The 25,932-nt window shown below is 39.3% G+C and overlaps 1 protein-coding gene and 1 long non-coding RNA gene across 10 annotated transcripts in view; one reads left to right on the forward strand and one right to left on the reverse strand.

The window, feature by feature from the left end:
• The window catches only part of LOC148057282 (uncharacterized), a 60,857-nt gene extending 54,256 nt beyond the window's left edge, over positions 1–6,601 (reverse strand). For all 4 annotated transcript variants that reach the window (XR_015703150.1, XR_015703154.1, XR_015703155.1 and 1 more), the window contains exon 1: positions 6,451–6,601. This is a non-coding gene — a long non-coding RNA (uncharacterized LOC148057282). The remainder of the gene's footprint in view (positions 1–6,450) is intronic.
• Positions 1–25,932, forward strand: part of LOC148057281 (uncharacterized) — a 195,472-nt gene that overhangs the window by 118,527 nt on the left and 51,013 nt on the right. The window contains exons 1-2 of one of the 6 annotated variants that reach the window (XM_087750457.1): positions 17,528–18,195; positions 24,635–25,065. The exons of 2 other annotated variants lie outside the window; for them this stretch is intronic. The gene's annotated coding sequence lies outside the window, so the exon portion shown is untranslated. Of the gene's footprint in view, positions 1–17,527; positions 18,196–20,784; positions 20,799–24,518; positions 25,066–25,932 lie in introns of those variants that run through there. 3 more of the 6 variants (XM_087750449.1, XM_087750476.1, XM_087750468.1) reach the window with 3 other exon arrangements.

The following is a 25,932-nucleotide window of genomic DNA, read 5'->3' on the forward strand; positions in this document are numbered from 1 at the left end:
TAGCTTTTTAAAGCTGGAAAGGACCGTTAAATATTATAATGGCATAACACTATCCACAGACTTTTTACTCAGCAGGCACTGCACCAAGCTCAATGTCTACTTGAATAAAGAATCATAGAATCATAAAATCATAGAATAGTTCGGGTTGGAAGGGACCTTTAAAGGTCATCTAGTCCAATGCCCCTGCAAGGAGCAGGGACATCTTCAACTAGATCAGGTTGCTCAGAGCCCCCTCCAACCTGAACTTGAATGTTTCCAGGGATGGGGCATCTACCACCTCTCTGGGGAACCTCGTCCAGTGTTTCTCCACCTTCAGTGTAAAAAATGTCTTCCTTATATCTAGGCTGAATCTACCTTCTTTTAGTTTAAAACCATTAGCCCTTGTTCTATCGCAACAGGCTCCATTAAAAAGTCTGTCCCCATCTTTCCTATAAGCCCCCTTTAAGTATTAAAAGACTGCAATAAGGTCTCCCCAGAGCCTTCTTTTTTCCAGGCTGAACAACCCCAACTTTATCAGCCTTTCTTTATAGGAGAGGTGTTCCATCCCTCTGATCATTTTCAAGGCCCTCCTCTGGACTTGCTCCATCAGGTCCATGGCTTTCCTGTGCTGAGGGCTCCAGAGCAGGATGCAGTACTCCAGGTGGGGTTTCAGCAGAGCACAGTAGAGGGGCTGAATCAGCCCAGGATGCAGTTGGCCTTCTGGGCTGCAAGTGCATTGTCAGTTCATGTCCAGCTTTTCATCCACCAGTACCCCCAAGTTCTTCTCCTCAGGGCTGCTCTCAGGCCCTTCATCCCCCAGCCTGTATTGTTACCAGGGGTTGCCTCAACCCAGGTGCAGGACCTTGCATTTGCCCTTGTTGAACCTCATGAGGTTCACATCAGCCCACTTCCCAAGTTTGTCCAGGTCCCTCTGGATGGCATCCTGTCCTTCAAGCATGTCAACTGCACCACATAGCTTGGTGTCGTCTGCAAACCTGCTGAGGGTGCACTCAATCCCACTGTCTGTCACTGATGAAGATATTAAACAGTACGGGCCCCAGTATGGACCCCTGAGGGACACCACTTGTCACCGATCTCCAAAGCATGACCTGCCAGAAAGGTGTTCACTCTTGAGGAAGATGGTGTTGCTTTCCCTGCTTTTCTAGAGGTAATCCTCTCCATTTGGCATAGTCCTTTTAAAATGGACACACAGGAAACTTTCTAACCAAACAATCAGGAGTTAAGAGTGACAAAATGCAAGAAAGCAAATGTAGTATAAACACGTAGAAAAAAAATATAACTATCACAGCAACAACTGTTCCAATCAGCTGTATTAGGGCAATTAAAAAAAACAAATGTATTAATCTTTCATAATTGTTGAATGTGACTTATTAAAAATAGCATTATTTCTAAAGAACAATTAAATATAAAGTAGATGCAAGCCTTAAGGTCTGTTTAGTCAGCTCAAAAGGTAGCAAGGCTTTGCTTTTGAAAAGGACTTGGCTAGCTTGTTCAAATGAAAGGAAATGTCACTTCAGCTCTACAGGCATTAAACTATTAATTTTTTTATAACTTTAACTCACCAGTCTGACTATAATGTGACTCTGAGAGTAAGATATTCTCATTTTATACAAGATCATTTCTGTTAATATGATTTTCTCAACTTGCTCTTTTGTGTATCCTTCTGTTTGCAGAGCAAGCAATAAGAATTCACTCAGCTTTCGCTTTGAAACTGGTGACAAGGAAAGAAGAGAACATACGTTTGGGCGCATGAAAGCTGACTTGCAAACTTCTAGGGATGTGGAAAATTCCAGAAGATACTATTACCGTGCAGATTAATTGCTCTAATTAATCTTAAGTTTCCTTTGTAAAATGTAAAAAGAGGGATCTACCCTTCCCTTAATAGGAAGCAGCTGTTCATTAAACAAGCCCATAGGAAAGCATCCTTTAAGTACTGTTCCAGCAGCTAAATTAATTTCATTTTAGGCCCCACCAAAGAATATAATGTTTTTTCCTTAAAGCTGGATGAATTAACATAGCCTGATGGTTGTGATAAAAATACAAGCATACACACACACACACACAGAGTCTATGCAGGTGGCTCAGGCAGTTGCAGGAAACAACATCACTGATCAACACTGGGTACCAACAGCCCATCCTCATGTTGGAGACAGTGAATCACCTTTAAAAGAGGGCAGACTGTACTCAGTTTGTGCTTAGCCTTGCAGCCTCCAGTCAGCCTTATCACTCACATTAGTATACGTCACTTCCTTAGACTGCTGAAACATAAGTCATTTCCATGGTAATATCCAAACTTAAGAAAGTTAGAAATGCTCATGCATTCTTTATGTCCAGTATAAATGAATAAGATTTTGGACTATGATCTACGTGAGTGTGTACATCTTGCTTTCTTTAGCGGTATCTACAGCTCTGTTGATGATAATGGAAGTTTTCATTTACCTAAGTTCTTTACTGGACTGAAGTCAAACGTAATCGCTGCGTTCCTTAATCTCTGTGTGATCTCCAGTAGTGTCACAAGCCAGTTACTCATGAAGTTTCCTAATATTTTTGTGAAAACTGGTGATAATCTCATAAATCTTATGACAAATTTTGTAATAAAAGTACAATTAGGTAACAGCAAACTTTCAGAGGATGCAACAAATTTTACATGGAAATAAATTTCACTGTTGAGCACAGGGTAGTACAAATCTAAAATCAGTTTGCTTAAATTCATTTTGGTGGATTTCACAGTGCAACTTTAAGTAAAAATGATGGGGGGGATAGACCTGAGTCACTTTTCACTGGAAATTATTGTTGCAGTTGAGCTGCATTCTGTTTAACAGATCCAGGACTTAACTCTGTTTTGAATTCTTGCTTTCACGGAGCATAAGGAAGACTCTTTCTCTAGAAAATTTCCATTTCTGCTCATCAGACATTTGATAGATATACAGAAGATAACAGGTAAGAAACTCTCTACAGCTCAAGTTTTTTCCCTTTCAAATGTAGGATGTGTCTGTCATTCACTGACATTTACCCTCATCCATATTATGCACAGGTGTAACTTTAGCTACAAAAATAGCTCTACTGAATGCAAAGGAGAAACCCAGCTGCATAAAAGTAGAGTATGCCTACATGATTGGTGTTTCTACCACCAGAACTGAAGCCTTGCAAAAATTTTTAATAGTAGAGTTTCAGAACTGACATTCAGAAGTATTACCTTACTAAATCCAGGAAAAGTCAACTTTGTAATACTTTCCCAATTCCAAATCTAAAACAAACATGAGATGATCTTATGCAAATTATAATCTCAGATTTATATTGAAATTAGTGTTTTCATGTAAAATGAGCAATGTGTAAGTCTGTCCAAAACCTAAAAAACAAGACCTTGTGCAAAGATCTGTTGGACGGGACCGACAAATACTTCATCTTTTCTTTGGAGACCTTGAATTAGACATCAGATGTGAATTGCACCTTTCTTAAAGTTTTGAATTGATTCTGAAGTGCTCAAATATAGTTTCAAAGCCAATTACAAAAGCACATTAACAGTGGTTACACAACAATATAGCTTCATTATGGCCCATAAAGTATTCTTCCAAACACCCATTTGGATGCAAATCTTCTCTTTGTGTGTTTGAGCACACTGATGTGCAGGCAATTGGGGTCATTACACCTATGGTCACTTATGGGTCAGTGAACTCTGTGACTACTGCATGTACAGTCAGTGAGGTGGGATGAGAACAACTAAGTTTTACGACAATAAATAAACAATTTGTATTAGAGGAAATAAAGATTTATTCAGGAATTACCAATGTTTCTGTGAAAAAGTATGGATCATACTGTTCCAGAAGAAGGCTGACGTTAGAAAACAGAAATTCAGCCCAAGACCTCAGAAGAGTTTCTATAACTTGTGGTCTTGGAAAAGATCTATCTTTTGACTTGGAAATGATTTGAAAACACCTCTATCAACAGCTAAAACGGAGCTCACAGGGCAAACAAAGCTTTACAGGGAAACACGGTGCGATCAGCACTTTGGGGTCTTTAATGACATGCTGGATAATGCCTGAAGCTTCAACACTGTCAATGGTAGCTACTGACATAATGCAGGGAGGGGACAAGGCAGCTGAGGTGAGGGGACACACTGATATCCTCCAACTTTGGCTTGGTAAACTAGCCAAATAGACTCCCTGAAGAGCCAATGAAGAGCTAGGAGCTCTTCTAAATGGGACCTACATCAAGAAATTAATTTACACCCGTTGCATCACCTTCTGGAAGAATCTCTCCGTTGCTTACAGTGAATGTTTAAAGAGACCAACTGGTTAACTTATTTGGCTAAATTTAGTATCCTTTCCATTTCAACATCCTCTTGAGGCAGACACTCCTGCACCTTTTTCCCTACTGTGCAAGTTAAGTGCAGCTCTCAAGTTGGTGTGCAGATTGATAATATGATCCTTAGCTTAGTATGCCTTTGCCCTACAATGAATACTGGCAGAGATTTACATGGTGGAAAGCACTGTTTCTAGAGTAGCTAGTCCTAATTGTACTGATTTATAGAGTGATTCATTACCATAAGTAAGCCTCCTAAGTAAGTGTCTCCCCTCCCACATTTACTGTTCACTTATCACCAAATAAGTAAATAGAAATAATATCTTGGGGTGGCACCATAGCTACCATTATGTGTATTGCTTCACCAGAGTGCATTGTCCTACTACTTCTATGGAAGTTCATGTGGGCAAAAATCATGCACATGACTGGGAGGAGCTATAATGATTGTACCAACAATTTCCTAATATAACAGCATTGCATTAAATAGACAAGAAATTCATTTAGATATTAGACAAGTTAGGGTTATGTGAATCAATAACAGTGGTACAAACATCAGCTATTGGCTCCTGACAGTTTCTACCTGATCTTGTAAGACAGTGATCATTCTGAGTACAGTGGAAACTCTGATATGCTTGAAGTGATGTGGTAATTCATTCAAGATCTCCAAATTATTTCTTTAATAGCACAATATTCCCTGCTAAGTAGACGAAGAGGCAGTAGGGGGATCAAGAGAAAGAGTACTTGGCAGTCTAGGTGGGAGGGAGGAAAAGAGTGGAAAAGCCGGATAAGTAGGAAGAGCCATAGCTATACTAATGACCGAAAATTTGATGTGGTGAACAACAGAGAATAATATGTCTCAGAAAGTGAGCTGTCATAGCCAGATTTATATACGCAACTACTGACACTATAACAATTCATAAAAATATTAGGCAACATAAGTTGTTTTTTTTACTTTGATTTTTGGCCTGGATGTTGACATTTAAATGCAGCACTGGATAAGAATCATAGGAAGCAAAGTCAGATTAGACATTGTTGGTGCAGAGACAGCAGAGGAAATAACTTGGGCTGCAGTTATATAAATGGCTCATCAGGTAGCAACTTATAAAGAAACATGAACAAGTTTGGAGGCAAGGACAACAGGATCTTTGTCATACTCCTTGTTGAACTTGCTGAAAACAAATACCATGTACGTTAACTTCTGAGATATAGAGAAACATCTATGTCTTCTGGGAAACTAATGAATCCTGCAGATTTTTGTGATTTCCTGGTGGATATTGTTAGAATTATATCTGATTTTAACTTCCACTCAGGAAGTGACTCCTCTACCTAACTGATGCTATCAGAGGGGGCTTTTGCTTCCTCTCCATAATGCAGAGGCCTTCATCTCTGCTTTGCTGCTGGTGCTCACTGACCACCATATTTCTCAATGATGACTGATGAACTGAATTAGCTGTGCCATAGCTTTGGACACCCTTAAAGACTTTTCTTAAGGTTCCTAAACTAATGTACAGTAAAGCCAAAAGAATTTACTGCGCATTTCAGAAGTTGTTTGGCTATTTGGGCACTGCATGATCAGATGAGATTGTAATGTCTTTCCCCACTACTTGGAAAAGACAGGCAAGATGTTCAGAGTCAGTGTCTCCCTGCTAGCATTTATTCCACTTAGTGCATTTGCTTCTTTGCAGTGTTGTGAATTGAGATCAATAACTGTACCTTTTAAGAAACTGCAATGATTAGTAATAGATGTGTGCAGACATGGATGGTTATCCAGGAATGTGCCAAAATGGATTTATACTCGCATTTGGTTTCAGAAACATTGCTTAGTTTCATGTGCTTAGTTAAACATTTCTGTTACCCTCAGCCTCTAAACAAGTGCCTGTATATTATTAAACAAGAACTATGGCATCATCATGTCTTAAATTTCTCTTCACTAGCTCCTCGAAGACCACCAAAACTAGAAGTGGTTTGTTGAGAGGGACAAGTACCTGTCAAGCACATTCACTGAGATCTTAAAAGAATCACCCCAAGGGGTCCCTTCCTTCTTTACCACAAATTTGCCTGTGAAATTGTCTCAGCAGCATGCTATTATTGCAAAACCAAGCACCTCTTTTCTTATCCCGATCTTAGTTGCACCAATAATTAGCTTACATGAAAACAGATGAGCAGGTAATCATGTCTGTAGGTGTTGTTTGTGGCCAGCTGCAGTTTTCAAAGGGAGTATCTTCTAGACTTTTCTTCTGACAAGGTCCAATCCAAAGGTAGTTACAAACTTCTGTGTAGGACTTCCTTTTGCCATGGATTTTTCTTAGACAGACACCAATCAGGGAGTTACAGATAGTGACTATAAAGAAGACTTCCCAATTTCATATTAACTATCCATTGTTAATGTTAACATAGCGTATCATGCTGACCCTGGTTACTCTATAAATGTGAGTCAGTGTCCCATGCCTAAAGAGCAAGAAGCATAGTTCCACTTTCAAATAGAGACTTTCTGATCAAATACGTCTCTCCAGGATTCTGGGAAGCCTAGATATCTCTGTCCACAGCAATTTCTTCTTATTCTTGACATAATTAGGCTAGATAAATTCAACCTTTGCTGTGAATCCTGCAATTCAGTGGGACCAGGTATTCATTCTGTATGTGGAGGGCTGTAACCTCTTACTTTCTGTTCAACTTAATGGCTTTACCACTATTTCGGCCTTTCAGGTCATCCCCATTCTTGGTGTTTGTTTCTATTTCAGGCTTGAAATAATCATACCCTGCATTTGTGAAGTACATCTAATTCAGGAGAGGAGGGAATACCTAAAAGAATATATTGTAGAATAGGGATTTTCAGACTATTCTCTGGAAATCCCTGAGTTCTGTGGACTATTCCTTAGGAGGTCTTTAAAAGCAAGAAAAGCAAATTTCCATATGCTATGGCAGGTATGCGAACACTTCTGGTAGTAACACTGCTGTGTGGATCCACCTCTCTATCAGAAATATGTAGGATTTCACAAATAAAAGAATTTGTAAAATGTCATAACAGATGCTACTAAAATGTGGTTACTACTAGGGTCCAATCAGTAGGCTTTCTGCCCCAGTAAATAAACTCAAAGAAAAAATCAGTGTGTTCTCCTTGAACAGCTTGTTGGATGATGTAGAGCAGAGGTTGTAAACTATGGTATGTTTCAGAGTAGTTGGTATCATGGCCCATACATGTTTAAAATCACAAAATATCACAAAAAGGCTTTTTCATTTCTGAAGACCTTTTTAATAATGTGTATTCAGATGCAAAAGAGACATTACTATTGTGATTTTTGCCATATTGTTATGATCAGTTATCATCAACAAGACATTTCTTCCTGCATCATTCTTGAACTGTTTAATATTCACTTATTTAACACTCACCATTCAATATTTAATATTCATTTAGTGTTCAACTGTTTAATATTGACCATAAACCATTGGAAGATGTATATAATATAGAGAAAATTTATTCTGAGTAGGGTAGATAGGGAGCACTGAACATCATACGGTTTTGGTAAACGAGTGGAAGAAGTGAAATGAGAAACATAGCTGATATTCTGCTGTGACATCAATGACACCAAAACAAGTGCCAGCTGGATATAGCTTCAAAGTAGAACAATTCCTCTAAGTGTGGCATTGCTGTATTTTTACATACTTATTTTACACATCATCTAAGCAGCAATCAAGCTGAGAAGAATTTTCTGAACTACCATACTTTTAATTTATTTCCTCTGGAAAAGCTGCTTTCAGAAATGATGTCTGGATTTAGGGGTTTGAGGTGTGTGATTCAAAAGGAACATTTTTCTTTTAGGTTAGCTCATATCTTGACTAAAATAAGCATTTCTTTCCTTGGAATACGTCAGTTAGTTAGTTAAAAAACAAATCTTAAAACATGTGTATTCTGTAGCAAACAGTAAAACTAGCCAAGAATCCAGTAGTTCAGAAAAAAATGTAGGGAATTAAAGAAGAGGCAGAAAGGTCAAGATAAGAGAAGCAACGTGTTGTTGTGTGGAGAGGGTCCAGTGCCTCTCTGACACCCACATGGAATCATTTCCCATAAAGTGGAAAAGTTTCCCAAGAAAGGTGGCAAAGCTTGTTTCTGTGGCTCATTAGCCACACAGTGCCGCAGTGCTGTTAGAGCTGAGAAAGGAAGATGGAACCTGTGGGGCCCAGGCAAGGGTCAAATAATTAGAGAAATAAAGCACGTGGGAAAGGAAGCAGGAGTCAAAGGAAGCAGGAACAGGCAGGGGGGCTCTGTTTACTCTTCCAAGTGACTGAAAACACTCAGCACATGCCACTGAGAATATTATTCTATCTCATTTAAGGGAATATTTGTTTAGGTGAAGATTAAACTAAGAAATTTCAGATCTGTGGGAACAGGACCATGTGATGCATTATTACACATTGTGTGGGGCTATTTCTCTGAAACAGTACTGGAGGTCTGAAAAAATAACAGGAAGGAAAGTTACATAAATATTGTATTTTTAATGCAATTTAAAATTCCATGTGGTCATGTGCTTCCAATCCCTCATTCAAAAAGATCAGTCCACTGGCTCATTTTCTGATTTTAAGATTCTCCTGCTGATTCTTCAAAGCTGAAATAGTAAAAGGGGCATTTGTGAGCTCCACTGAGCTACTTGCAAAAGCACTCAGAAAGAAGTAGCTCAGGCTTTATCGCTGCTTTCCACACACAACTTCTCCTTATACAGAGAAGAAACCTTTTTCTGTAAGTGCAGCAACCGCTAACGGCATCTAATGAGGATCAAGGGAAAAATCAGTTCTTTCTCATGTATTTTTTTCAATGTTGGTAGAAAAGGCCATCTTGTTTGTGGTTTTTATTAGGAGCACATAAATAGGTATTTTTAGAATAGCTACTTTCTGCCTTCTTCTGACCCATTGCACTGCTCAGACACAGAGCTCTGTTCAGACAAACTTTTTCACTGTTCTTCTGGGGCAGAGAGCATCAGAGAAACTCATGTCTCTGTCCTGTCTTTATGTGAGTACAACTGATTTTATTCAGCAAATAAATAAAGAAATTAACATCAAGACAGGGGACATTTTTTGTTTACTTAGTTTGGAGCATGCTGGCAAGTGAATGCTTGTTATAACTCATCTGCTAAAATATGTATTAAAAGTGTGAGGCTATAAAAATAATATCGTTTAGGATCATTTCAGATTTTTTAACGGTGATCTGCAGTTTTCCTTTTTTTAATATAAGCAAAGGAAGGCAGGACTGAGCATGAGTCATAAAGGGAGAAAAAAAAAAGAGCGAGTCAAATTTTCAAAAGCAATTCTTGATGATAAATGCTCAGCTTGTGATCGCTAATTACTGACTTTCAGGACTCAAAATGGAGAATCCTCAAATCACTAGCTGCTGTATTTCTGGATACTGTTTCCTGCTTTGTCTGCACTACTGAAGACAAATTACACAGGACAAGATCCAGAGAGAAACCCTACACCCCCAGCCCTAGCAGGGTGTTGCAGGGTGTCAGCAGAAAGTGCGTTATTTGCCCTTGCAGCGGTCAGTGAGGAGAGCTGACAGTGAGAGGAACATGCAGGCCAAAAGATTAATCCTGATGAATTTAGGCATGTTGAGAGCTGTACAGGATCTTCCTGAACACCTTTCCCATAGGCACATAATTCTGGCTAAGTACCCTTTTACACCTCAAAGGAGGCTCTTCAAAACTCTCTGCTGAGCCCAGCCCCTGAACTCCCACTGCTTTCAGTTGGATTTGTTGCTTCTGGACCAGGCATCAGTTCCCTTTCCTTTCTGGTACACAAGAGGATACATAATTTAGCTAGGTGACCTCAAAGAGCTTATCATTGGTAGCATGGTATAGGGAAAGGGGGGACTTCTGTCCTGCCTGCTCTGCCTTAGAACACGTCTGTATTGAGCAGGGGGCTGGGGCCCCTACTTGGAGCGCTCATCCATGAGGACAAAATCTAGCTGATTACCCCTAGCACTGAGCTGTGCAATAACAGTTAAACTCTGTAACATTAGCCGTTGTTTCATATACAAAATATTTATATTGCTTTTTCTAAATTTTTAATGAAGCATCTACACAGCTTTGGCTGGTAATGCCTGAGAGAAACATGCTGCTTGCAGATGCCTTGTCATGTATGTAACGTAATCTTCTTTTCCTTTTTTTTCATTGCTGAAAGCAATTACCAACAGAAATTTTGCTTTTGAGCAGTTCATCTGTGCATGCTGTTTATATCTGAAGTTATAATCCCTGGCTTTTGACTGAGGTCCATAAAGATCATAATCCTGTTTTAACTCAGATCCCAGGAGTTCAGACTCTAACTCTGTTGTTGCTATTGCAAAAGCCAATTAGATCAGATGAGACTCCAACAGCAAGTGGAGAACAAGCAACGCGAGCTGCTAATCTGCTAGAAATCAAATACTGCACCTTGTCATACATGATTATGAAGTTGTGGTGTTTCATGTTGTATGCGCTACACTGTTGAATTTCTGGGACTGCAGGGCTAACTTATCACTGGATTGAACTTTGTCTTGAGGTATTCAGGGAATGCAAACTGCTATTGTCCAGCCTGGCTTTAAACTCACACATAGCCTTAACTGCCTGGGACACCGGAGCATCAGGCTTTCTGCAAGGGTGTTCATCCTAAGGACAGTGCTCCTGTGCTAGGCTTGAATGCCTGGCAGGCCCATGATGTTTAGGCTTGCTTTTAAGAGTTTGCCTTGCTGAGCTGTACACACCTCACAGCAGTTATATCTGTATTTATATTTAACTCTGTGTTTTTTTGGACTACACGTTGCAATTCTTAATGCCTTACAAATAAGGGCTGCTGTAGGACTTGGTTTGAAGTGTGTGGCAGAAGAACATACTGGTCCAGTTTGGATTCCTGTAGGAAAGTGATCTCAGTCTAGTAACATATTGCCAGAGACATCTCGCTTTCTGTGTATACCTCATCTCTGCCTGTTCCAGCCAGGGAGCCATGGATCTGTTGGGTGCACTGCTCTGTTCTGCTAGTGAATGGTTTAGACAGCCTTTACGGTGACATTTTAATGCCTATGATGAAATTTTAGGTGCAGAAACAGCAGCTCCTTTGCTGTGCAGAACACATTCTCTTGGTCCCCTTGCATGGAAATTTTATCTTTTGTTCTTTGCTGTTTTCTGTAATGTAGTCTGAACAGAAATGACTCATTTGTGGTGTTGAGTAATAAACTGCTGAAGAACAAATACAAGCAAAAATGGATATCACTTTTGATACTGTAAAGACAGAAAATGGGCAAATTAAAATATTGTATTTTTATATAAGAGCTCAGCACACTGGTCTTGTCTGTTCATTGTTTAAAAGATGAATCCATTTAAAAGAGAAACTTTTAAACTTTGAATGAGAAACACTCATTTCTCAGAGTAGCTTGTTTGCTCCAGCAACATTAAACTGTGTGGTTTCATCACTTCCCAGGATATTTTATTTCATTGAGTACCTACCATTATTGGCAGGTATATGAAAGACAATTTCCCTCCTTCTTATACATGCTTCTCTGCTTGGTGGTTCTTCTTCGGGGATGTCCTCTGGGTCCTTTATCTGCTCTCTCCATTTGCACGTGAATTGGTGCTAATCACATACACCAGTGACTGACATTTTTTGTTTGCTGGACTACATTTTTTACACTACCGGAGCAGCTGCTACTGCTGGTACACTGTGATCTGCACAAACAGTGTGTGACCCTATAGCCTGAGGTGACCTTATAGTTTGAGACTATAGGAAACAAATTCTCCAGGAATGTGATGCTATCTCTGAGCCTGAGGACTTTCACAAAGATCCCCAGTAAAATATCAGTGATGCAAAGTGGTGGGAGAGCAAATGTGCAGCTGAACTCACAGTGATGACTTACAAACTATGAATAACCATGAAACCTGAGTGCAAAAATATAGTTCTCAGTCATCGCTTTTTCTGTGGCAGTCAAGCATGTTTTAGATAAATAAAAAATGCATAGCATAAAAGAACTGAGCCCTGCAAAACCGTAAACAACCTTGAAAACTTTCCTTTTATCTGTCACTTCTAAAGTCTTGAGACAGGCTGTTAGAGCTTCTAGAAATATTAATGCTGAATCTTTGTGAAGTGTGTGCAATGGCTATGCATGGAGACAGAATATTGATTCAGGCAACATTAATACCATTTGCCAAAAAAACAAGGTCAAAAGCCTTTAAAAAAGGATTTTTTTTGTTTCTTTCATTTAAGCAGGCAAGGACATGATTTAGCTAACACTCTGACATGGATGCCTTATCCAAACCAAAAACTACGCCATTTCATGTTGAAACACAGCAAGAATGAATGTGTCAGTTCTTAATTATATTTTTACTGGCTTCTGGGTTGTTTGTTTTTGTGTTTGTTTTTTTTTTTTAATTTCTAGGATATAATCCCATGTCTAGTACAAGAGAGCACGATCTGTGTGAGGTCTCCGCTACCCAGCTGTAATTAAGCTCTTGCCTCTGGGACAAAGATAGGAATTATAAGGTGGTACATCTGGGAGGCTCAGACCACCCCTTTTCATTCAGGCACGTATACAGGTGCTACACAAGAAATACCAGAGTGGTTCAGCTGGCAAAAACAACTAAACAGTCTCAAGACACTTACTATGGGCTGTCTACAGGAGGGTCTGAGTCAAAAATCAAGTGAAGTCAATAGGGTTTTTCATTTTGCTTCAGCATGGACTAGAGCAAGTATTAGGGTATCTTCTTGACCTCCTTTTCTTAGCAGATGCTGAGTTTTGGGGCAATATGGGAGCAATCCTGGGTTTTCCCTGCAAGGCAGGGGTGAGGAGCACTATAGGCCAAAGCACCCTCTCTCTGCCACCAGCTGTCTACAGCTCTCAGTGCTCCATGGAGTGGAAATGAGTCTATACATTTTGGTAGCATAACCAGTAGGTTAGGATAGCACGGTGTAAAATTAAAATTAATTTCTGGCTATTTGGCTCAGCTACATTTGCTGCTTAGAATTCAATAAAAGCCATGCAGAAATGTGGAAATTATGACCCTGATACTTTTTCTTTGCCTCACTATAAGGACACCTTAGATTTTTGTAAGGATGTATGTTTCAGGTCATTTGTACTGCACGTTACTGCCTGATGAAATAGCAGTAACTAAAGTGATAACTTATTCTGTCTCAAGAGAGAGAAAGCTGCTTCAGAGATGTTAGCAGGACAGTTTGTTCCCCTCTTACAGCATCCCACTGTTCATGTCTGCTCTGCTTTTATATTTAAGCGGTCATACCACAGGTTGTCCATGGAGCTGAAATTAACTTCTTTTTGTCCACCACCTGATATCACATTATGTGGAGTGTTATAAAAGATAAGGAATGGGAAGGCTTCTGTCCTACTGGCCTATAAATAAAATATTTGTGTGTTAGGGCAGGATAGGTTTTTTGGCCTCACTATGATAAAATTATACAGACTAGCCCCAGTAGACTGTGTTATCATAGATGTGCAGTGGCACAGAGGTAACTTAACCCATCAGAAGGAACAGATGAGCAATAGTCTCACAAAATAATGTAAAGTTTGTGAAATAAGGTGTTAAATATGCTTTATATCTCTATAGCCCACACTAGAGGTAGCATATGCACACGCATGTGCGTACATGCACACATTCCATCCCAAGGTTCAAGCAGGTCATTCCTTCTAAGAGAATTATTAAATCCAGTATCTTAAATACCTCTGTAATTTTACTTTCTCCTGGCATTTTCAAAAACACTTGCTTTTTTACTTAATTCCCCCACTGATAGGAGCAAGACTTGCAAATTTAGAACACTTTATATATATTTTTCCCTGAGCTTGCACCCAAGTAAGAGTGGAGCTTCTGTTATTTTGCACTGGATACTCACATAGAGCAGAGTGGAGGAGGAAGGGCACATCTACATTTATACATTATACATTATACATAACATATGCTTTGTTACAATTCTGTTCTTAAGCTCCAGTCCTCTACACCAGGGTCTGCAAATGAAAACTGCCTAATATATAAGCAACTACAATAATGCAGCTGAAGGTATTAATGATCCTCTGTAATTACTCAACATTCAAGAAGTCATGAAATCAAGCCTACTGAGCAACATGGCTGCAGTTTCTGTGTAAGGTGTTTCCTCAGGGCATAATGTAAGTTAAAGAATATTGGCTTTTTCCCAACCAAGAACCCTTTTTAGCAAATGGAAAATTTTGCTGATGGTAAAAGGTACGAGGAAAATTCGTTGTTGTTAAGCTGACTTTAATTAAATATAATTCAAATGCTTGCCAAACTAACTGACCTGACCAAAAGAAGGAATAAACAATGTGACAGGCCACCCACTGTTCAGTGTTATTGATCCAGCAGAATGGATAATATGAAGCTATCTAATGTAGCACCACATGTGCTCAGAGCTGTGAAGTCGTTCGCATGCAGTAATTTATTTGGTTATAGAAAAAGCTTGTAGAATTAACAAATGACCCCTTCTTTCTTTTTCCTCTGTTCAATACTACCAGCCCAGCCCTTTGTGCACAGATAAGTGCTACTTGACCTGAAATGTAAAGAAATGCCATCCCACAGCTGCCTGTACGAAGGCAATTTGCCATTGAGTGAAGCATGCCAAGGCAAAGGTTTCCGTGTAAGGCAGCAGTAACTTGTTGCAGTGTGAGGGAGAAACATGAAGAAGCCCTGCGGAGCATCAGTATGTTCAGCGCTACCACTAGCGTGAGGGTAGTATGTACCCCTGTGCTTCACGGTGCACAAATTTTTATGCAATGTAGAGTAAAAATTTTGAAGAGCCAACTTCAGAGGATTTGTAATAGGTTTAGACTGCACAGCAATTACATAACCACAGGCCTTGAAGGAATTTTTTAAAAATATACCTTCCCCTCTAGTTACCAGGATTTAATTATTAAACCTGAGTTTCATTAACACGATGATTTCCATCACTTCCATTGTGCCTCTAAACTTGCTAAGGAAATTTCTTAACTACCAGAAAAAAAACCCAATCCTGTAACTAAGAGCTGACTGCAAACATAACAGTGTAAAATATTCATTCTTTCATGTTGATAAAATTCATAAGAATTTTAAAAATGCACATTTTTGAAGAGGTGGGACTTCATTGGATTTTAATGACAGTGATATCAGTAACAAAGGCTTCATGCAATTTATGCAACCAAACCTTTACAATAGGCTGCAACCAAAAACCTGTATCTGACTGCCTTTTAACAGTGAAGATTTTAGTATTGACATTGGAGCATGAACATTTCCCGCAGAAATTACATTTTCTTAATATTTTTGTTTATAAATACTAAGGTATCTGGTTAAGAGGATATCCTCCCTCCAAATAATAGAGAGTCTCTAAATATTTGCCTGTCTCTAAAAGAAACAAAATATCTATCAGCATAAAATATTCACTTCCACTAAATACGATATGATCTTTAAAAGCTTTGTAATGCCAAATGCTTTCCCAAAACATTGCATTTGTCAATAATGCCATGTATACCATCATTTCTCTCAGTGGTGATATACTGAACTTATCCCACTTGACTCTTTTGATAGTAGATTTGTCAGCATAAGGAGGCTTTTGTTTTTAACATGTGGTTGAGTATTTTGAATTCTGTATGATGTTATGTACAGTATTATTTCTAATAATGGTAATGCTTTCGTCTGTCAGGCTAGTGGCTTTATCAATGCCATTGTGAAACAGAAAATGCCTTCTTCCACTGATACTTCATAAAATGTTGTGTTTCTGGTACCTAAGGTAGTTTTAAGCTGTGGAACATTTGAAGAGCTTTGGAAATTGTGGCTTTCTTGCTTAAAGCATAACATTAGAAGTTCTGTCATGCTCTGACTGTAATGGACTCTTACAGTCCTTAACATAATGTTATGCCTCATGTTATGCACTAGAAATTAGACATTACATTTCCTGTTCAGCTGCAAGTTTCACTGATCCCAGTGTATGTGTTCTGAATAACATTTCTATTTTTCCACAAATCTAGATTATTTCATGTCTGTATTGCATCAAACTGCTGCTGTGTGAAGTAAGCAAAGGGCATAATGATCCTAAATACTTAACAATTAACATTAAATAAAAACATGACCATATGTTTATTTCACTTGCATTCATTATTAAAAGAAAAATCAATTATCCTACTAACTTTATTATTCAGCTGATAAGAAAGACAAGTCGGACACATCAGGTACAAGTGTGAGGGGTATACACAAACATGCCAGCTTCTGTTTGCTCTTGTAGCCAAAGCTGAGCTCCACAAACACCGATCAGTACGTGGGCTTGCTAACAGCCTGTGGCTGTGAGGGAAGAGGCCAGGGCAGCATGCCTGGTGAACTGATAGATTTGTGCTCTTTGTCACTGTGAGCTCCAGATGCCCTTTGGAAATGACGGGCCCCTGCCTGAATTCACCGTTTGGTAACAAAGTGCAGGTTGAAGCAGGGGAGAAGAGATCTTTCCAGCAGGGTCATGACCCTGCAAGAAGAGACAACTTCATCCAGCCTTTCGTACAGGTCTTCAATTCCTTGTGTATTGTTTACCCTCTCGCCTTCATTAACCTGTTTGGTTGGTACAGAGTGTAAGTTTTCTAAGGCAGACAATTCCCTGTCTGTATGAAGTGCCTACCATGATATAACCTCACTCATTACTTGGGTTGCTAGACACAGCAGCAGTAATAAGAGCAGCAACCTGTTACTACTGGACATGTAGTATTAACTGATACAGAAGACATTCTGCACTGTGTACACGGAGAAAGATGCAGCAGCAACAAGGTCTTTAATTCTGTTGAAGGAAGGTGCATGTGCTCTATTGATATTCTTCTCTGACATTCTGGGCTGTACTCATTCATTAGCATTCAGGTCTTCTGCTTGTAGAGAATAGCTGAATGAAAGACATGTTTCTTCTTTTAATCTTTTTGCTGCTAACGTGCAGAAATTAGGGTTCTCATGTACATATTTTGCGTGGCAGAAGAGATAAGAACCAGAAGATAAAGTTCAAAACGTCAGTGCAACGAGGTTCAACCTGTCCTCCATTTCAGTAAGGGACTTATCGAGAACAGGCGCAGCTGGCTTTCCAGATAATGTTCTTAACCTTATAGGACCTTTCAAAATATATTGCAAACATGCCAAGGATTATTTCTTTCTCATGTTTACTTCATTTTTTATTGTGACAGAGAGGGGATGGTATCAGTGACTGACATGCCCTTCTATTTAGGACTATTACAAAAATGAGGAGGTTAGAAGGATCCGGCTACAGCTGACCTCTGTATATCAGGAGTTCTTCCCATTGCAAGCCAGTCATAATGGTGTCTCCATATCTTTCTGACTGCAGAGACTGCTCCATTTCCTGTGACCATAATCTCCTGGAACAGGGCAGGAAAAAACAAACCTCAAAGAGGTGCTGCAGTCCTATCACTTATCTTTCTCCCCTGGGGTGACTTTTTCTCTCCGGAGAGCATGGAGATTGCAGCTGTGTTCCTGAGAATAGTCATGCTAGAAAGCAGGAGGGTCCTTGCCCCCATTAACTACATTGGTTATTAGCTAGCCAGTCTGTCTCTCAGGGTACAGAACCTCACAAATACAATTTCATAAGTGAGTAGCTGAGTTTTGTGTTGATACTGCACTGCAAAATAGTCCAAAGCAACATTGCAGAACACGTGTGTGTTTTAAGGCAGGCTTAGTAGTGATAGTGTCCTATCTAACAGTCAAACCAAAATCAATGTCATCATTGCCTTAGTCAGAACTGGATAAGAGTGGAATGCTGAGCAGGTGTTGGAATCACTTTTTTTTTTTTTTTAATTAAATGGTTGACTTGTCCTTTTGAAGTTATGGGAGACAGTTATTTTTGTAAAGATTGTATCAACATTTGTGGCTGTATTTGAGACAAGGATCACTACTTGAAAAGGTAAATCGTCACTTTGCATAGCAACTGTATTTTAGGTCAACTTACCATGTGCTTATCAAGGGTGAGTGCACTGGCATATTTCCACGTCATAATAGTACCTATTATGCCGGTGACTGAAAGACTAGCAGTACATCAAGGAAGTTCACAACATGAAATTTCTCGTACCTTGATAATTGTCTAGGGAGTAACACCAAAAAATAGACGTTGTTGCATAAAATTTGAGTTCCTCTCTTGAAATCATCTACATGCCCCCTGTGCGCCTTTTGCATATACTACCAAGTTATACAGACTTTAAAAAGAGAATCTTAATTATAGGCAAGACTGAAAAAAAAAAAGCCATCACAGCCTTTTCCTTTTAGTGACTTCTAGATCATTTTTTCCCAGTCAAGCTGACATTTAAATTCTAAATAACACTTTGTTGAAAATCACCAAGGTATGAAATAGTTGTCTTGCAAAGAATAAAAATAGCTTAGCACATACTGTCAATAGAGAAGCAAGAGTTTCTGTTATAAAAATTTGTCTTTTATATTATTTGGATGTTGACCTCTCTTGTGCGATCTCAGACTTCTTGCTTAACTAGATTCTCAGAAACTTATCATGCTGACTCACTACTGGAAACTGCTAACAGCTCTTACATCTTCAACCTGATATTGGATTTACATGGCAATTGACTCTGCCTTTATATCATCTATGTGGTTGATTAAATTTTAGTGTTTCAACACCAGTGAGGTTAAACTGCAAAAACTGTGTAAAGTTTTGGCCTCCCCAGTACAACAAAGAGATGGACAAACTGCAGACAGTTAGCACAGATTCACTAAGATTAGAGAACTGGTACAAATGCATACAAGGAGAAATTAAGAGACCTGGATTTGTTCAGGAGAAGACAAGGCTAAAGGGAAGATCTAGTTGTCTTCAGTGACTAATGGGGAGTTACAGAAAAGAGAGCCAGATTCTTCTCAGAGGTGCACAGGGAAAGGAGGAGAGGCAATGGTCTCAGACTGCAGCAAGATAAATTCTTGTTGAATATAAAGAAAAAAATCCCTATGAGTGTTGTGAAGCACTGGAGTAGTTTTTTCAGAGAGGCTGTGGAAGCTCCACTCTCAGAGATTTTCAAGTCATGACTGGGCACAGCCCTGAACAACATAGTCTGACTTCAGATTTAGTCCTGCTTTGAGCACGAGGTTGGCTTAGATGTGAGATTCCAATAGCTAAATGGGTGAAACACTCCCTCACACTGTCAGCTTCCTACAGATGCTTCGTGAGACTTTCAGTATCTTTCAAATCTTGTTTATACTGATGAGTTATTTAGGCAGTGTATGGACAAGTGTCCTTCTTTACACCAGCCTAGCCCAAAAAGCATTCAAAATAGGGCCTACACAGCTCCAAGCTCTCTTCCATCAGATAGCAACTAAACTGCTCATGCCATATCTCTGTCAAAGTCACTGGAAGTGTAATGCTATGTCAAGTAGAAATCTGATCCAGCCCCAGAACAAGAAAAGACTCCAAAACAGTGCGGGCTTTCTAAGTACTAGCTGTGCAAAATATGACTCATGTTGTGAATGCTTTTGCCATCGGTTTACGTAACACAATTTTTACAACTTTTCTATGGCTCAGGAAACATCTCTTACCCTTACCTTAAGCACACACACTTACATATATGCATGTATGCATACATACATTTATACGCACATATATAACGTACGTGTGTATATATGCATACATAGATATATGTGTCCATACATGAAATACACACATAAAGAGATATAGTGTGAGAGTAGATTCCTGTGGTTCTAAGCTTTGCAGAATGTCTGGAAATGGCAAGCTGAATTCCATCTTCTTTTACTCCAGTATAATTCCCTTTATCCATGTTCCTGGAAAATAACCTTTTCTGAAATTCTATACTCTAATAAATGTAGATCATAGTCTTCTGGCAGTAAAAATGAACCTTAGCCAGAATTGTCTAATCTGTTCTCATAACACAAGCTAAATGTGGGCATCAGTCTTGCATATCACCATTTCTACTGATGGTAGAATATGTAGACCTCTAGCCTGAGTGTAAAGATTGCATATGAATAATGTCCTGCATGTGAGTGAGTTTAATTACATTATTCTCCCTATGAAAAATGTGCAATTTGGCCCTATGGTGAATTTGTTGCAGCTTCCCATCACTGACTATGCTTTGGGCATTTTTGCATTGTGAACAGTATGAGTCCTAAGCCTCATTAGTTTCATTATTTGCCCTGCTGGTTTTATGCGTTTAAAACCCTGGAGTGGGTGCCAAAAGACAGTTTTTGAGGAGTCTGTGCAACTTTCCCCCATTGTAGAGCTAGAAGTGTGTCTGATCTCCCAAGGAAGCCTGATGTCTTTCTTTTGATGTGGTCTTTGTAGCATGGTAGTCATTCAAGACTATTAAAAATGAAAATTCTTTTTTAGAAATCCATTGGTCTCACCTTAGTTAACTGTCTACATTTTTAATGTGGTTGGTTGGTTGGTTGGTTGGTTGGTTGGGTTTTTTTTCTTTTTCATCTTGTACCTTCCCTGCCCTTTTCCTGGGAATAGAGAATGGGATCTGCAGGAAAAACATTCCTACCAAGGTTTCCCAGGTAATGTCTGATTTGTTACATTTTCCGCTATGCTTACATTTTGAACTGCTGGACTTTTTATTTTTACTTGCATTTCTTAAGTTTGCTTACAGCACATTTGCTGTATATTAACAACTTCCTGCCTACATTTCAGAAAAAAAAAATACCAATTATGACTATGGTTTGCTAGTGGCAGCCTATAATGAAGTGTAGAGTAACAGTAACAGCAAATACAGCAGTCAGATCTCCAATACACATTTAGACTATATTACTTTCAAGCTAATGTTCTGAAATATGAATGTCCTGTCATAACACTAGCTGTTGTTGGAATGGCATCAGGGCCAAGGGACAAAAATCCCTCCTCTAACTCCAGGCACACAGAAGCGCCACATAGGATCCTGAGCCACCTTGGTCCACCCTGTACAGGTGGACAGGCTGCAACTCACTGCTGAGAAAACCTTTCGCCTGCTTTCTACCACCACTTTGCATGTCAGAGAGCAGAGTCTGTATCCAGTTTAGCAGAGAAACTAGTACTACACTCAGCCATTATTCAATGGGTGAAAAAACCCTCTCTTTTAGCTCAGTCCAAGAACAGCTGATCCTTGGTGGTCTGTGTAAAATGGGTTTCTATTCTGATTTGTCCATAGCCACTGGACTGTTTCCCTGCTTGGTAGGATACCAGTGTGCAGGATGGGAATGCTTTCTTTTACTATACTGGTATCTGAATCTCAAAGTGTGGCTGTCAGCAACCATGGTGAACTCCACCCTAGTGCCAAAAACCCTATGAATCTCCTGGGTTTCCTGCAAAAGGCTAAGCAGAGATGAAGTGGAGCAGAAAGGGGCAGGCTGTCAAACTTTAAGGAACAGTAAGTGTGATCTCTGCAATGTTTGGCAGAAACTTCAGTGGGGTTTGCACTAAACTGATAGTGATCCCACAGCAAGAACTGAGCCGTTAGGTATGGCAGATGCCTTCAGCACAGGGCAGCTGCAGTGGAGGAAATTAAAGACAAGAGTTTCCTTTCACCTGGATCCAAGAATCTGTGATTATTGCCTGCCTGTGCACTGGAAAAAAATGGAAGATACCAAACACTTGGATGTTAGGAAAGTTCTACAGTTCTCTAGCATCAGGAAGAAAATGAAAATCTTCAGCTGAAGTGACACACACCATTTTCCATCACCAACAATGAAACAGATGGTGATTTTCCAGCTGGTTAGAAAGTGTGTGCCATAAACAAATTACCTAGCATAGATAGCAGGTGCTGTTTCATTTTCCCCCGAGACAGAGTTTGAGATCAGAAAGAGCCCAGAAGGAGCTGCAGGCCACTAGACTTGCCCCAGCATGGGATGAGGAAGGTATTTGGGAGTTTGGATGAACTTCCAGCTGTACCACTTCAAGTGTAGATTGTATTTGTTTAAGCTAAGGATTATCTAAAACTAATCAGCTGAAGCCCTTAGGAAATAGTCTTCAGTGAAGCAGCTTGCCTTGAGTTCATTGGCAAAACATGGATCTGGCTGCTGGCAAGATGTTATGGTGACTGGATCCTGTTTTCTGGATTCCGCTACTGTACTCAGTTCACCAAATGGTACAGTTCAGAGTATCACTAGGAAAGAAACATAAAAGGATTTTCTTTGTTGCTTACCAAATTCCAGTTACAAAATTAAGCTGAAATTTGTTTACAGGGATTCCACCAAATTGAAGCAAATCATTACTGAATACAGTCATAGGTTATTAGACAGAACAAACAATATAGACTGGAACAACAATCAAACCAACCACTTTCCCAGGAATTATTCTCTGTTGTGATTACACTAACATGAGAAATTTTGTGCTACAGTGCTGACCAGCAAAGAAAAGTTTCCATAATATTGTAATACCAAACCCTGGTAGTGTCAGGTTGCTAAAGATACCTATGAAATATTTTTTATAGCCATGAAACTATTAATCACTTGGTGATAAAACACTTGAGGCATTAGTCTCAGCTGAATTTAAGACATTTCTGAGCCTCTTTTCAGACCTCAGTGTTCCTAGGGTTAAGTGAGCTACGTACATTAATTGCACTCTAATTTTAATATAACCCAATCCATTAAAATACTGGCATTGCATTTATTCAATCAGCAAGTCCTGACTTCTTGCGAATAGAGCTTATCACACATAGGACTTCAATACAAGTTAACTCTTCATCTGCACAGTCATAAGTAGAGAGTACAGAAATCTTTTGGTAGAGACCACTAACCTGTTCTACAGGTACCTGTATGTTTCTCTTCCTGTGCTGCCTGTGACTCTTGCTCCTCCATAGTCAAGTCAGCAGGAACATCTCAGTGATAGAGAATTAACCCCAAATATCCACCAGGACTGATGAAAATCAACTTTGATTTTAACATGCTTTGAATGGAGACTTTATCTTTTAGTGCTGTAATGTTATCTGCTGGTATTTTTAGTCTGATTTCCTAAGAGCACCCATAATAACAATTAGAACAGGGCTAGAATTTTTTTTTCATTAGAAATCTGTAGGGTTAATGTAAATGGGATTGTTATCACTATAAGACTTTGAGGCAACTCCCGGTGATTTGGATGAGCCTTCCAACGCGTACCCAGAGGAAACGAAGCTTTTTTGTTGGGTGGTTCTTGTACTCAGGGCCTTCATCTTAATCTTCAAAGGCCTTCATTAACTCTATCGCAATTTCATAAAGAGCACCTCTCCCCCACTCTCTGTGACGTTTATATGTAACAGTTCTACCCCTTAGAAGTGCCAAACCCACTGACCTTAAGCATATAAGATGTGAAAGCAGAACACAAAATTTTCTCAGCTACTTCCTCACATCTCTTCAGCAGAGGAAAATAAGAATGGCCACAAACCCGTCCACTTTGAGGCCAAAATGTCAACTACATTTTTGCAATTGGTTGCATACATACCCACAAGAATAAAACCAGTGATAAATACACACAGGAAATATGTGTGGGGAGGTGCGTATAAAAAGTATTAACAGAGAAGGGAAGGACTGGAGGAAGAGGGCCACAACTGCTGTGAAAGAGAAGCATCAGTCTCATGTGCTTCTGAGTGCTCCCATGGTCAATATGAAAACCCAGCAACGAGGAATGATTGCAAAAAGTGGAAGATCCTTGGAGAAAAAAACATAGTGAGCAGATGGGGAAAAGATCACAAATATCTTGTAGGATAGGACTTGGACCTTAACCCAAAACCTGGACCCCACAGCCTCTTACAGTTGCGATATTTATTCAAAGGTGCTAGCATAGTGGATGAAGACAGTAGCATAAGAATGCAGAATAAAGTGACAGCTTTTTTTGAGGTTGCATGAAAAATGGCTATTTTACAGAACATTTTTTCTGGGAGTTGAAAGGTCATTTCTTCTGCCTCTAAGCTCTTTCTACCTTTTTAAGTAGCTAAAAATAGAGCCTAATAATCCATAGTTGATACCCATAAGTGTCAAATTCAGACACTGAGTGCACAAACTCAGAAACCTGGTAGGAATTTGAGTATGCAGTTTTCATGTTATAAATCTCTGTGTGTCTCACCACAGCCAGTGTGTGTACATGCTGTAAAATACAAGACCCTTCAATTTGTAGAACATGAAATAAAAAAAAGGGGCAAAGTCAATGTTTAGGAAATACTGAGGAAAAGAATGCAATAAGAGATACTGGATACGTACACTTAATTTGCATTATGCATGAGTTACTATCACAACACCTCTGCCATAAAAGTACTATATGCACAGCTAATAAAATAAACCCCAATTACTTGTATAGTATAAGGTTTTTACAGCTTTTCTAAAGGTGGGGTAGCACAGATGATGCTGTAAATTCTTCTGTTCTCCTTTTTTTTTCTGTCTTCTTATAGCTTTAACATCTTTCACTTGTGTCTGCCTATACACCAATGCCTTTTGTCTGGCAGTTGCATTGGTACATCTCTTCTGTCACCAGATAAAATGCTAATGCCACTGTATTATCTACTTGAACTGTGAAACCAAGGGAAGACTGGTGGAAAAGATCCTACTTGTAGGGAAAAAATACACCAAAAACTTGTTCTCTAAAATGAGGCCTAATGAGAAGAAAAAACAGCAAACACACAAATAGGTTAGTTTACAACAGAGGAAAGACATGTTCCCTTCCCATGGTGCTGCACATATCGTATGACAATGTGAGATGATAAAGACACTTACAGATGTCCAAGACATACTCACCTGCTGTCTTCGTTTCTTGAATGAAATCTTTACTCCTCTGTCACCAGCTGTTTCTGCACTCTACAGGCTCCACTTTAAAGTACAGAAGGTGGGTAAAGTTTCTTTTCCCAAGGGAATCAACAGTCAGTACTGTCCAGCCTTGTCTGACAGGGGTGAGCTACAGAAGCAGAGGCCACAAGAAGGACCCCTTCTCACAATGGGGATGTTGGCAAAGCCCACATTGCACTAGGCACGGGTGGAGGGTCCCTCCTCTCCCCTGCTCTGCAGGTGATGCTGTTCTTGCTTCTCAAACAGGTTTTCCAAGAGGTGTTGGACCATCACCAACATCCAGCTCTCCAGCTGAGATAATTTGAATGTGTCTTTCTTTTTTTTTACCAAAACCCAAATGTAGACTCCCTGTTCTCTGCTTTGTATTTTCATCAATTCTTGCACATTTTTGAGCAGCCTGTCTGAAAGCCTCATTTCTGAACGCTTGCTTTGCTTGTTACATGGTACGTTAGGCCTTGTGCTCCAGGTAAGCTAAGATGATTTTGTTCTTTGATCAAGAATCTGATAATGTCCAGTCTGAGAATGAAACAGCAGCTTTGCAGTGTGTATGCCTTAGCCCTCAAATCAAGACAATTTAATTTAATTTAATTTAATTTAAGTTGATTTGATTTAATTTCTAAACAGAGGACAAGGCAAAGTAACTTACACAGGAACTGAGCTGGTTTTGTGCTAAATTTGACATTTTCATCAGAAAAATGAACAAGTAAGGCTTTGAACAAAGGCTAGACTGTTGCATGATGATATATCCAGAAAGTTTGTCAGGCAATAGCTGCATAATACTATGCTTCAGAAAATCAATACCTATACTTTCTACAGTTCTAAAAGTATTCTGTTTATTCTACAGTGATAACATAATTTTGTCTGGAAAATAAACCTGATGTCTAGCATTAAAGTTTAATAGATAAGG

This window comes from Nipponia nippon, unplaced genomic scaffold (genome assembly GCF_047370975.1).
Source record: "Nipponia nippon isolate SJK-2023a ecotype South Korea unplaced genomic scaffold, ASM4737097v1 scaffold_1, whole genome shotgun sequence".
Lineage (NCBI taxonomy): Eukaryota > Metazoa > Chordata > Aves > Pelecaniformes > Threskiornithidae > Nipponia > Nipponia nippon.